Raw genomic sequence first — 13,952 nt, 5'->3', positions numbered from 1 at the left:
GTGCGTGCAGAGGGCTAAGCATGAATTTCAGAAAATTTTTATGCGGAAAGAACGGGTTAAACATTTTAACCAAAAACATGCTTGATATTTTAGATATTTTAACTCTGGTACCAGTCGAAGACAGTCTTCAACTGCACATCACATGTGGCGCAGGCTCAGTCCCAATACATAGGGTGACACCCGCGCGTGCCTATCAAAGCACTCATCATATGAGCCCCCGGGTGGAGAGCCACGCTTCGTCACACGATCACGCGTGAGAGTTCCCGGGAATCGGATAGTCTCCACTAATCCTTTGCTTTGACACCATATATCACAAAGCCCTCAGATCCCGAGGATTGTGTAATTCAAATCAATATGCATAAATCACAATTTCTTGTGATTTGAAGATTGAGATCATATCTCAACCATAAAAGAGATCAGATCTCTTACCTTTAGAAGGGGGTTCCTTCAAGGATGCTTCGCAGCCGCACAAGCGTCCGGCCTCGATGACTCGTCCACGCGAAGCTCCGGAATGATCAGCTTCCCGGGGAGTGCTAGCTCGCAGGGAGGCAGAAGGTTGGCTGAAAGGGAGAAGGAAGAAGATGGACCTTCACAGCTCAAGAACTCCTTCTTGGGCTTTCACCTTCAGAACTACTCTCTCCTCTCACTCTCTTTCTCTGGTGCTCTCCATGTGTTTGGAAGAAGGAAGAGGGGTGGCCTATTTATAGGCCAAGAAGAAGGTGAGGTGTCCCTATGAGGTGTCCTGTGAGGTGTCCTGCCAGGACACATGTCACACATGCAAGGAAGAGAGATGTCCTGCTCAGCCACGTGTCACACATGCAAAGGGGTGAGGTGGCCTGGAGGGCGATGTCATGGATGACCTCATGAGGCATATGAGGTCATGGATGACATCAGGAGGAGTGTGAGGTGTCCAGGCCCGCCACATGTCACACATGCAAGCAAAAGAGGTGTCCTGCTCCACCACGTGTCACGCATGCAAGCAAAAGAGGTGTCCTGCTCCGCCACGTGTCACGCATGCAAAGGGGTGAGGTGGCCGGGATGTGGGTCCCACATACAGTATGTGGGTCCCACCTAAGCAGGACATGGGTCCCACATACAGTATGTGGGTCCCACCTAGGCAGGACGTGGGTCCCACATACAGTATGTGGGTCCCACATAGGGAAGGAAGTCCTAGTCATACTAGGATCATAATTGATTTTAATCCAATTTGACTCAAGCCAAATCTGATTTGGTTGGGGCAAATTAGACATTTTCACCAAACCAATTTTGGTGTCAATTACGGTTTTACCAACTTCAAATCATATTTGAATTTGGTCAAGCCCAATCTCTATTACTCAATCAAATTGAGTCTAATCAGTGATCTAATCACCAATTAACTTCTCCAAGCAACAATTGCTTAGGGCAATCAGTCAATCACATTGACTATTTTACCTCTAGACGATTCTCAATCGTCAATCAGCCATTTGATCAATCCAGAAACTTCTAAGCGTGTGACCTCACAGGTTCGAACCTAAGCCGGTAGTACAAGAACACTTCCTGCACTAATCGAAGTAACCATCTAGCAATGGGACCCGACGACCGGATAGGCCGAATAGATGCAAAGCAACATTCTAGAACCTATGGACTATGGTTACTGCATAATTCATCCTCTTGACCAGAAAATGCCCAGGATGGGTTTAGAGTCTGTCTACCCTGAAACGATCCATCCGGAAATATGTTTCAATTCAATAAGTCAAGTGATAGTGATTTGACTTTCCCTGGCCAGGGTACTACTTAATTGAAAACACAAGGCATTCACCCTTATTTCTAAGGGAGGTCAATCCCATCTTGATCTGCAACTGACTACCACAAGTACTTGACTGGACCCAGAAACCTTTCGTCGCTGGATTAGAAATTCAGGTAGTCCAGCACCAAAGTACAGTGAGTTGCTTGCAAGCCACCGGTTGCAATCTCAGGTCTAAAGGATACATATACCCATATCCACTCGGAACAACTCTTGACAAGAGAGAGTCCGTCAATTGGTCATGTTCAGTGAACGTACACTACCATTCACCTGTATACCATACTAGTATCTCTATACTCTTTGGTTTGGAAGATAACCAACAAATATGATACACAATGACCTACGCCCGATAATACTATCGTCCTATTAATAGTATATCATACGGTCATGAACATTTAAGGACCTGTGTGACAAAATCATATTTCATTACACAAAGCAGTCCTAAGGACTTCATCACATCGGAGTTTGTGAAGATGTTCTGGTGATGAATAAATACCATGTTATTTATAATTGATTCAAATACATTTACAATCAACAATTGATTGGATTTAGGACATAATTTCCAACAACTCCCACTTGAACTAAAGCCAATCAGTACAGTATCGTATACCCATCTTCAAGTAATGATGGTCAAACTCCTTTACACTGAGGGCCTTAGTGAAGGGGTCGGCTAAGTTATCCTTCCCGTCAATCTTTTGAAGATCAACGTCACCTCGTTCTACTATCTCACGAACCAGGTGATATCTGCGCAGAATGTGCTTGGTGCGCTGGTGAGCTCTTGGTTCCTTGGCCTGAGCGATGGCACCAGTGCTATCCGAATAGACAAGGACTGGTCCACTAAGGGAGGGTGCAACTCCGAGCTCAGCAATGAACTTCCGCAGCCACACAGCTTCCTTTGCCGCATCCGATGCCGCAATGTACTCCGCCTCGCACACAGAGTCCGCTATAGTAGTCTGCTTGGAACTCTTCCAACAGACAGCCCCACCATACAGGGTAAAAACATAACCAGACACAGACTTGCTATCATCACGGTCTGATTGAAAACTTGAATCGGTATAACCGACAAGTCTCAACTCAGTATCTCCATAATCAAGCCACTTATCCTTAGTATTTCTCAAATACTTGAGGATAGTCTTTACAACTTTCCAGTGGCTTTCTCCTGGGTCAGATTGGTACCTACTCACTACTCCTAGTGAATACGCCACATCTGGTCTAGTACAAGTCATAGCATACATAATAGATCCCACAGCAGAGGCATATGGAATTCTACTCATACGCTCTCTTTCTTGGGGAGTTGTGGGGCAATCTCCTTTAGAAAGAGTAATTCCATGACCTATCGGAAGATAGCCTTTCTTAGAATTTTCCATGCTGAAACGTTTCAGCACAGTATTTATGTACATGGATTGGGACAGACCGAGCAACCTCCTAGATCTATCTCTATAGATCTTCATCCCAAGGATGTAGGATGCTTCTCCCAAATCCTTCATGGAGAATTGTGATGAAAGCCATATTTTTACTCCCTGTAGTGCAGCAATGTCATTCCCTATTAGGAGAATATCATCCACATACAGTACAAGAAATAAGATGTCACGACCCCCGCCCCGTTCCCGGCGGGCCGCCGCGACGGTCCTAGGGTGCGGGTAGGCATAAGGCCACCAGCCACCGCGTAGAACCCTACTACCTATCAATCATCAATAAATCTTGAAAAATTTGGCATGATGCATGCACAAAATGATCACTTTTTCTATAGTGACCTGTCAGGATTATCTCAATACATACAACACACTACCTGTCAGAGCAGCAATCACATAATCTGTCACATAATAAACCTGGACAATATATAGCAATACATCATCTCAGGCATATAACTCATCTGCACACATATATATATACCTGCTTCCCAATCCATCCATGGTCAAACCCATATCCACAACAGGATCTATGACTGTAACTATGCACTATATATAATAGAAGGTTTATAATACACCAAAAGGGGATAAACCTCTATCTACATTATACTATACTATACTATACTATACTATGGAGCGGCACAGCTAGCAGGCAACCACTAATCCTGCTCTTCTCTATACAATACCTGCCCTGCAATCAAAAACACCAAACTGGGGAGTGAGTATATAAATACTCAGTGAGTGGAGTAGAGAGTACTATGCACATGAGACAAGATATAATCATGGCTCGAGGTAAAATCTCAAGATCAATAACAAGATGAACATGAACTCAACATAAAGAATATGGAGTAAATCATCAATATCACCATAATCAATATCAACTCATCTGAAGCATATATGGAATAATCAAGTAAACATATATGCTACTCATGAATATGCTCAACAGATCATAATGCTGGAACATACAAATCAGGTGTCAATATGCTGAAATCATCACTAGACAGCTGTCGGGAGGTGGGTTTTACGCCCCAGGCGAACCAGCAACAACTCCCTACTGCCATATGCATACATCGAATATGACACCACACCAATATGTAAATCATCACTAGACAGCTGTCGGAAGGTGGGTTTTACGCCCCAGGCGAACCAGCAACAACTTCCTACTGTCACATGCATATGCAGGATAAGACACCATACCGATAACATAAATGCTAGACAGCTGTCGGGAGGTGGGTTTTACGCCCCAGGCGAACCAGCAACAACTCCCTACTGTCACATGCATATGCAGGATAAGACACCATACCGATAACATAAATGCTAGACAGCTATCAGGAGGTGGGTTTTACGCCCCAGGCGAACCAGCAACAACTCCCCACTGTCACATGCATATGCAGAATAAGACACCATACTGATAATGTAAATGCTGGCCAGTATCCAGAACAGAAATCCATCTCACATCTACATACTAAACGGCACCTCGCGGGAATTCTACATCCGCGGAAAGCCATACTGCACCTCGCGGGGTCTTACTATGCCCGGCGGCAAGCAGAATATAAGTCGTAGGACCGGCCGATCCTACGCCTAGGGCCGTGTCCCCCCCTAGGAAGGGACTGGGCTCCGCCCACCCAGAAGGCTACTATGTGCACAAAGGCCGATGTTCAACCCCATCGACTATAGGTGTCCTGCAGATACTGCCAAGCCATGCATAAATGCCATAATGCACCCTCCCAATACTCTACTAAAAAGGAGTATAATCAAGATTACCACTCACTCGATCATGACCCAATCATAAACTAACATCAGGGTTGGGAGTGAGGGTCAAGGAAGTGCAATACAACTCAATATACCACTAAAAAGGCTCTACAAATCTTTGAAATAGAGGAAATGAAATCAATTTACAAAAGAAGTCATTTCACAATTCAGAATCAATTTAATTACTCATCAACCCCTCGTAATTCCTCTCAATGCTCCCTCAAATGCATGTACAGAATAATCAAGCATGGAGAATCAAAATATAGAGGAATCTACTACAATATCAATCAATATGCTCAAGTGGAATCAATTCACACTTGGCGACATTTATGAAAATGAATAAGGAATGTGCTCATGGTGCAAAGTACATGACTCCCACTCACCTGTCAATCCGGCACAGCCCTGATACGCCTCCAAAAATCTACAGCAGGCAGTGGGGAACTTCTTCCTCTTGTTCCCTAGCTTCTTGCCCAACTGTGACATGCATTTACAATACATTTAGTCTTGTATCAAGGGCCATAATCTACGTGCCAATTATAATATAGGGAACTTTAATTGATTCAACTCCCCCGTTCCCTAAATCTTTTCTTTTCTTTCTCTTTTTTTTTTCTATTAATTAACTCATCATTTATGTGTATTAGGGACTCCCTTGCACGAGTACAAGGTCTCCCTTAGCTTAATCTGGGCTTAATACCCTATTATGGCATGAAATCCCCTATTTTCCCACTCGGATGAACAGTAACTCGGACCGACAGCCGATTACTTCATCCTGGGTTTGATCCACTTTCCAAACTCCAAATTTGATGAAATTTTTACCTAACATTCTACACTCATAGGGGATTCCAAAGAGGTAACATGCATTGCTATCGGAGGTCGTTTGACCCCCTAAATAATTCTCCGAAGTTGGGACTTCGACACAGTTTTTCCGTAGTGCCGGAAAAATTTGTCAAAATCCGATTCTTCCTCTTTTAACCGCCTCTACAACCCTTATCCTACCCCTCTAGACTATATCCACCCTTTGTATAGCCTAATGTCATCAAAAGACTAGATAGGAATGGATATTTACCTTTTTCTTTTTGGAAATCGAGGTCCTTGCGTAGAGGGGAAGGAGATCTACACTTTTTCCTTCAGCTGGCAGCGCAACCGGGATCTCCTTCCTTTTCTTTTTCTTCTTCTTCTTCCTCTTCCTTTCTTCCTTTCCTTTCCTCTCCTTCTTTTTCTTCCTCTCTGTTGCCGTCTGAGAACCCTCCCTTTCTTCTCTCGGTTTCATTCCAAAAGCCACAGTAAACCCCCCTTTAAATCACATCAAAGCACTATTCACCCTTTTTTAATATTATTAAATTCCCAATTTGCCCCTGCCACTTCAACATATCTACGGTTATGCCATTAACTTTTGATTCCTTCCAATTTTACCCCTTATATCAATTGAAAAGGACTATTCTATCCCTTTTTTATATATAAAAAAAAATTTTGGGGTTATTACATCCTCCCCTCCTTATATAAAATTCGTCCTCGAATTTGAAAGAGTAAATTACCTGATTACTCAAAGGGGTGAGTGTATCTGGTCTTCATATTCTGCTCGGTGTGGTATTGGGAATCAAATAAATTAGGAGTGTTTTACCTTCTATCTCTACCACATAGGTAGGATATACATACTTCGCTTCTATACTATCCCCTACAGGTGTATTAATAGCTAAGGGAATATGCATCAATATCTTATCCTTAGCTAACTTTTTAGCAAAATAAGGGGACACAAATGAATGGGTAGCTCCAGAATCAAATAACACTCTAGCTTTAATCTTATCAATGAGGAGCATACCTGTCACAGCTGCATTTGATGCCTGTGCCTCCTGTGGATTTACCGTGAACACCCTTCCTTGCCCTCTGCCTACTGGAGCTGACAGTTGAGATGGTCCAGCACTCTGCTGTGATGTTTGTGCTTGACCTCTACCTCTGCCTACAGGCTCCCTACTACTAGGCCTGTCCATCTGCACAGAAGGATAGGATGTTAAAGGCACAAACTGCTGGGTGGCACCCTGCGGGCATTCTCTGACAAAATGACCCGGCTGTCCACATCTGTAGCACACTCCCTGACCCATTCTGCATCTGCCAGGGTGCTGCTTCCCACATATGCTACATACTGGCCATGATTGGAACCTAGATTCAGTTCTGGCCATAGTGACTGGAGGACGAGGTATTGATGGTAGAAAAGTATCTTGTGATTGACCTCTTTCCCTCCATTTCCTCTTACGTGGGGCAGGTGGAGCTGAGCGTACAGACTGCTCCGTCGGGCCCTCCGAGAGATCTACTCCCTCAGATCTACCTCTACTGTTTTGCTCCTTCCCCACACTCATTTTCCTCTGTTCTCTTTCAGCTCTTTCCTCTTTGTTTCTGGTCTCCCACTGTTTTGCTTTATCAATCAGCCTAGATAAGGTGGGGACCTCTACTGCCAGTACTGCATTATAAAGCGGGAAAATCAGACCCCGCCTGAATCTTTCTATCCTGGCAGCTTCAGTGGGGATGATGTAAGGAGCATACTTCCCCAATCTAGTGAACTCACGAGCGTACTCAGATACGCTCATTCCGGGCATCTGCTTCAGCCTCTCAAACTGAAGAGCCCGATTCTGCCTCTCAACCGGAGACAAAAACTCATCCATCACTGCTTGCCTGAACTCTTCCCAGGTTGGAGGATTCCTACTGTACAATCTGTCCTCCACGTGCCTCTGGTACCAGCCCCAGGCATCTTCTTTCATTGTGAGCCCTACAAGTTCTATTGCCCTTGCATCAGAACAGGGCAGTCTCCGTATCATCTTTTCAGTCTCCTCCAGGAATCTCTGAGGATCTTCATCTTCTTCCCCCTTAAACTCTGGGGTTCTGAGCCTCAGAAATTCCTGTACAGTAATCCCCTCATCATCTAGAGCTCGCCTGGCCAAACTTCCTGGCACAGGTACAGAAGGTGGGATAGATACTACTGACGGGGCAGGAGGTTTCTCCCGAGCAATCTGCTCCCTCAGAGCCTGATTCTCCGCCAGTAACTGTTCCATCAATGCATCTCTACTTCCTACCTCTCCTTGATCATCAACCCTCCGTCTATCAGCAGGAGGAGATTTTTCTCTTTGGGGCTCGACATGTGCGGAACCCGCATCCAATGCTATATCTGGCTCCATCCTCCTTCCAGGACGAGCAGATCCTCTCCTTGGAGGTATTCTTTATATGTCTCTAAAAGAGTTAAAAAGAGAGGGCAGTCGTTACACACTGAGTCATAATATATTTTACTGAATTGTAAATGACTCATAAATTAACATACAGAAAAACCTTATGCTCCATAGTATAATCCTATACTTAATCCTGACTCACCCTATTGCTCTGACAGGACTCTTCTTAACCTTTGCTCTGATACCAAGCTTTGTCACGACCCCCGCCCCGTTCCCGGCGGGCCGCCGCGACGGTCCTAGGGTGCGGGTAGGCATAAGGCCACCAGCCACCGCGTAGAACCCTACTACCTATCAATCATCAATAAATCTTGAAAAATTTGGCATGATGCATGCACAAAATGATCACTTTTTCTATAGTGACCTGTCAGGATTATCTCAATACATACAACACACTACCTGTCAGAGCAGCAATCACATAATCTGTCACATAATAAACCTGGACAATATATAGCAATACATCATCTCAGGCATATAACTCATCTGCACACATATATATATACCTGCTTCCCAATCCATCCATGGTCAAACCCATATCCACAACAGGATCTATGACTGTAACTATGCACTATATATAATAGAAGGTTTATAATACACCAAAAGGGGATAAACCTCTATCTACATTATACTATACTATACTATACTATACTATGGAGCGGCACAGCTAGCAGGCAACCACTAATCCTGCTCTTCTCTATACAATACCTGCCCTGCAATCAAAAACACCAAACTGGGGAGTGAGTATATAAATACTCAGTGAGTGGAGTAGAGAGTACTATGCACATGAGACAAGATATAATCATGGCTCGAGGTAAAATCTCAAGATCAATAACAAGATGAACATGAACTCAACATAAAGAATATGGAGTAAATCATCAATATCACCATAATCAATATCAACTCATCTGAAGCATATATGGAATAATCAAGTAAACATATATGCTACTCATGAATATGCTCAACAGATCATAATGCTGGAACATACAAATCAGGTGTCAATATGCTGAAATCATCACTAGACAGCTGTCGGGAGGTGGGTTTTACGCCCCAGGCGAACCAGCAACAACTCCCTACTGCCATATGCATACATCGAATATGACACCACACCAATATGTAAATCATCACTAGACAGCTGTCGGAAGGTGGGTTTTACGCCCCAGGCGAACCAGCAACAACTTCCTACTGTCACATGCATATGCAGGATAAGACACCATACCGATAACATAAATGCTAGACAGCTGTCGGGAGGTGGGTTTTACGCCCCAGGCGAACCAGCAACAACTCCCTACTGTCACATGCATATGCAGGATAAGACACCATACCGATAACATAAATGCTAGACAGCTATCAGGAGGTGGGTTTTACGCCCCAGGCGAACCAGCAACAACTCCCCACTGTCACATGCATATGCAGAATAAGACACCATACTGATAATGTAAATGCTGGCCAGTATCCAGAACAGAAATCCATCTCACATCTACATACTAAACGGCACCTCGCGGGAATTCTACATCCGCGGAAAGCCATACTGCACCTCGCGGGGTCTTACTATGCCCGGCGGCAAGCAGAATATAAGTCGTAGGACCGGCCGATCCTACGCCTAGGGCCGTGTCCCCCCCTAGGAAGGGACTGGGCTCCGCCCACCCAGAAGGCTACTATGTGCACAAAGGCCGATGTTCAACCCCATCGACTATAGGTGTCCTGCAGATACTGCCAAGCCATGCATAAATGCCATAATGCACCCTCCCAATACTCTACTAAAAAGGAGTATAATCAAGATTACCACTCACTCGATCATGACCCAATCATAAACTAACATCAGGGTTGGGAGTGAGGGTCAAGGAAGTGCAATACAACTCAATATACCACTAAAAAGGCTCTACAAATCTTTGAAATAGAGGAAATGAAATCAATTTACAAAAGAAGTCATTTCACAATTCAGAATCAATTTAATTACTCATCAACCCCTCGTAATTCCTCTCAATGCTCCCTCAAATGCATGTACAGAATAATCAAGCATGGAGAATCAAAATATAGAGGAATCTACTACAATATCAATCAATATGCTCAAGTGGAATCAATTCACACTTGGCGACATTTATGAAAATGAATAAGGAATGTGCTCATGGTGCAAAGTACATGACTCCCACTCACCTGTCAATCCGGCACAGCCCTGATACGCCTCCAAAAATCTACAGCAGGCAGTGGGGAACTTCTTCCTCTTGTTCCCTAGCTTCTTGCCCAACTGTGACATGCATTTACAATACATTTAGTCTTGTATCAAGGGCCATAATCTACGTGCCAATTATAATATAGGGAACTTTAATTGATTCAACTCCCCCGTTCCCTAAATCTTTTCTTTTCTTTCTCTTTTTTTTTTCTATTAATTAACTCATCATTTATGTGTATTAGGGACTCCCTTGCACGAGTACAAGGTCTCCCTTAGCTTAATCTGGGCTTAATACCCTATTATGGCATGAAATCCCCTATTTTCCCACTCGGATGAACAGTAACTCGGACCGACAGCCGGTTACTTCATCCTGGGTTTGATCCACTTTCCAAACTCCAAATTTGATGAAATTTTTACCTAACATTCTACACTCATAGGGGATTCCAAAGAGGTAACATGCATTGCTATCGGAGGTCGTTTGACCCCCTAAATAATTCTCCGAAGTTGGGACTTCGACACAGTTTTTCCGTAGTGCCGGAAAAATTTGTCAAAATCCGATTCTTCCTCTTTTAACCGCCTCTACAACCCTTATCCTACCCCTCTAGACTATATCCACCCTTTGTATAGCCTAATGTCATCAAAAGACTAGATAGGAATGGATATTTACCTTTTTCTTTTTGGAAATCGAGGTCCTTGCGTAGAGGGGAAGGAGATCTACACTTTTTCCTTCAGCTGGCAGCGCAACCGGGATCTCCTTCCTTTTCTTTTTCTTCTTCTTCTTCCTCTTCCTTTCTTCCTTTCCTTTCCTCTCCTTCTTTTTCTTCCTCTCTGTTGCCGTCTGAGAACCCTCCCTTTCTTCTCTCGGTTTCATTCCAAAAGCCACAGTAAACCCCCCTTTAAATCACATCAAAGCACTATTCACCCTTTTTTAATATTATTAAATTCCCAATTTGCCCCTGCCACTTCAACATATCTACGGTTATGCCATTAACTTTTGATTCCTTCCAATTTTACCCCTTATATCAATTGAAAAGGACTATTCTATCCCTTTTTATATATAAAAAAAATTTTGGGGTTATTACATAAGACTACCGTACCATTAGCCCATTTGTATATGCAAGGTTCCTCTTCGTTCTTAACGAAGCCATAAGTTTTGATAACCCTGTCAAAACGAATGTTCCAACTCCGAGATGCCTGCTTTAGTCCATATATGGACTTTTGCAGCCTACACACCTTAGACTCATCTGCAGAAATAAAACCTTCAGGCTGTATCATATACACCTGTTCCTCTAAATCTCCATTTAGAAAAGCGGTTTTAACATCCATCTGCCAGATCTCAAAGTCCAGATGGGCCGCAATCGCAAGCATGATCCGAATGGATTTCAGCATTGCCACAGGCGAAAACGTTTCGTCATAGTCAATACCATAACGCTGACGAAATCCCTGGGCAACCAGACGAGCTTTATAGGTTTCCACCTTTCCGTCTGCGCCTCTTTTCCGTTTGAAAATCCACTTACACCCTATGGGTTTAAATCCTTCGGGTGGGTCAACCAATGTCCATACATCATTGACCTTCATGGACTCCATTTCAGATTCCATGGCTCCAAGCCATTTATCAGAGTCAGACCTTTACATAGCATCCATATAGGTGACGGGATCCTCATCGTTCTCATCGAGACCAATGGGATCATCGTCCCGGACAAGAAAACCATAGTATCTATCCGGTTGATGCGGTACTCTACCGGATCGCCTAACGGGTGCAACCTTAATGGGTTCTGAGTTTGATCCAATCAAATCAGACTCTAACGGTTCAGTTCTAGTTGTCTGATCCTCTACCTGTTGAACTTCATCAAGCTCAACCTTAGAGCTGTTCGTTCTTTCACCAAGAAATTTCTTCTCCAAGAAGACAGCTCTATTGCTGACGAACAACCTTTGTTCATTAACCTGGTAGAAATAATACCCTTTGGTTTCTTTTGGGTAGCCGACAAAAAGACATTCTTCCGACCTAGCTTCCAGTTTATCTGCTTTCAAACGACGGACGTAGGCTGGAGACCCCCAAACTTTAAGGTGAGAGAGTACAGGCTTTTGACCGGTCCATATCTCATATGGAGTTTTAGTCACAGATTTACTGGGAACTCTATTAAGAATATAACAAGCGGTCTCAAGTGCATAACCCCAAAATGATAAGGGCAAAACTGTAAACCCCATCATGGATCGGACCATGTCCAACAGAGTCCGATTCCTCCTTTCAGACACACCATTATGCTGCGGTGTTCCGGGAGGGGTCCACTGAGAGAGAATCCCATTCTCCTCCAGATATGTCAAGAAATCACTGGAGAGGTATTCACCACCTCGATCAGATCGAAGTATCTTAATACACTGTCCAGTTTGTTTCTCTACTTCATTACGGTATAATTTGAACATTTCAAATGATTCATACTTGTGTTTCATAAGAAACACATACCCATACCGAGATAGGTCGTCGGTAAATGTAATGAAATAGCTGTATCCACCTCTTGCACTAGTGCTCATAGGTCCACATACATCCGAATGTACAAGACCTAATACAGCACCCGCTCGTATACCTTTTCCAGTAAAAGGCGACTTGGTCATTTTTCCAAGAAGACAAGACTCACAGGTAGGTAATGATTCACAATCATTAATATTTAAAATATCCAGTGAGGCCAACCTGTTGATCCTGTTCTTGTTAATATGACCTAGCCTACAATGCCAAAGGTAGATATCAGAGACATCATCAGATCTAGGGCGTTTACTTGTAGTGTACATTACACTAACAGGTTGTGACAATACATAAATGCCATTGTTTAATCGTCCATTGATTACTGTAACACCATTCATAATGATATCACAATAATCCTTCTTTATACAAATTTCATAACCGTTTAAGGCCAAATGACCAACGGAAATGACATTCATTAACAAACTAGGACAATAGTGACATTCACCAAGGGCAATTATGTGAGAATTTGAAACAATTTGAATATTACCTAATGCAAGAACTGGAACAGTTCTTCCATCTCCAACATTTAGGAATTTCTCATTGTTACCGAAATTCTCAATGACTTGCAGTCCTTTCAACGTATTACAGATATTAAAAGGACTTCCGGTATCCAATACCCAAGTCATCGTATCACATACAGAGAAATTATAAGGTGTTATCATATAACCACCTTGACCAGCAACTCTTTGCTGATTTCTCTCATTAGCACTCGAGTTAGCCTGATTCTTAATCAAAGGTCTAGTCGGCTCATCACTATCCAATAGTGATAGGGGGAACTTATAAGAGGACATTTCTGCATAAAAGATAAAACCATGGCCTTATTAGTAAATGAATCAATTAATCTAAAGACATGGATTTTAGTCTAAAGATCCTTCCACTATTTTATACGAATCAGGAGCCTCTACCTCTAATCCGAAGAATTACTCTTAATTCTTTAGTGGGCACTAGAATCCAATAGGCTATACCTGGGCCCGACTTTGGTCGGTATCAACCCAAATACACCTAAAGGTAGGTTCATAACAAATTGCTTCAACTAAACAACTTCTAGTGATCATTCTGCCCCAGGAAGCACTTCAGCAGGCGTATATCGACACTACTAAAAGTC

The sequence above is a fragment of the Phoenix dactylifera genome, chromosome 1 (genome assembly GCF_051530095.1).
Source record: "Phoenix dactylifera cultivar Ajwa chromosome 1, Ajwa_hap1_PhDact_Kaust_v1.1, whole genome shotgun sequence".
Lineage (NCBI taxonomy): Eukaryota > Viridiplantae > Streptophyta > Magnoliopsida > Arecales > Arecaceae > Phoenix > Phoenix dactylifera.
The sequence above is the reverse complement of the archived record's forward strand: the minus strand, read 5'-3'. Positions refer to the sequence as shown.